This window comes from Nicotiana sylvestris, chromosome 2 (genome assembly GCF_000393655.2).
Source record: "Nicotiana sylvestris chromosome 2, ASM39365v2, whole genome shotgun sequence".
NCBI classification, from domain to species: Eukaryota; Viridiplantae; Streptophyta; class Magnoliopsida; order Solanales; family Solanaceae; genus Nicotiana; species Nicotiana sylvestris.
The window spans coordinates 158,007,246-158,008,633 of record NC_091058.1 but is presented as its reverse complement, the minus strand read 5'-3'; positions in this window follow the sequence as shown (position 1 = coordinate 158,008,633).

The following is a 1,388-nucleotide window of genomic DNA, read 5'->3' as shown; positions in this document are numbered from 1 at the left end:
TCTGCCAGATCCTGATGTAATACGTCATTTTCGGGCAATTGAGTGAGTACTGGTAGTTCAACTTGCTCGTTTTCACTGCACATTTCAACAAAAATATAAGCTACTAAATTAATAAATGCTTTATATATGGCTATATCATTTCATTTACAAGTCGTAATGTGATGACATTCCATGATGGACGTTTTCAGTTAGGTGATGACTACCGGATGGGCCACTTGTAAAATTCATATCCGGCCGGTACCCCCTATTAAATAAATTAGCGTTAAAATTAATTCAATACGCCAAAAATATACATAATTAACATAAATGAAAATTGAAGTTTACCACTCTTCTTGTGAATTATGGAAAGCAGGGTATAAATTATTTTCTCGCTGCTCATTCGCCGACGGTGATAAATTTAAATCAAGAAAAAATCTTTCATCCGGAACATGTCCGGCAAAAACTGATCCAGAATAACCACCCGATGACTGGGGGTTATCTCTACTACGCACAACCTTGTTTTTTGGAACGTCTTCGACCTTCACGCACATCTCCAACATTGTGATTACAAGAAATTCCCGGCATTCGTCCGGAGTCCTCAGGAAATCACTCAAAGTGTCATCATCGTCGATGTTAAACTCTGAGTAAAAAGCAACCCCTTGCGGCGTAACGGAATACAGATATCTTCCGGTTACTTTGAGTATCACTGAACGTTTTCTCACACTCATTTTTTTGCATAACAACGATATCAATGTTTCGTACTCCATTGAAAGTGGCAATTTAACATTACACTTAGCAGGTAAACTGTAGCCCACAGAGTTATTCTCCATCACAACCTCACCCCCCCCCCCCCAATATAATGATACTCTTATTCTACGTTTTTCAGACATAATGAAAAAATGCTGGAGAATTTAACAACAATAGAAACCAACAAGAGTTAAAAAAAATTTTGAATGAAGTTGTGGCGATTCTACGATATTTATATAGGAAATGGCTAGCCGGGGAGGTTTTTTTTTTGTTGTATATAGCGCCACAAAAAGTGGCTTTATACGCTTTTGAATTATTGAACCCAAAAATTATTGGTGGGGTCATGTAATAAGGGGTATAGCGTCATTAATAGTGGCGCTATGTAAGATGTGTCAGTTTTACTATATATAACGCCACAAAAAGTGGCGCTATACAGTAACGGTGCAGTTACCGTTACTGTATAGCGCCACTTTTTGTGGCGTTATATATAGTTTGGTAACTTTTTTTAACACTTATTTGCGTATTTTAAGTAAAAAAAAACTACATTTTGGTTCCGCCCTCAAGAAGTAGACTATACTTTTTCCTTTTCTTTTTTTGGAACTTTTTCCGTCAAAGTAGAAATATACGGCCCTCTCATTTCACACGTCTTGACGTCACTTCCC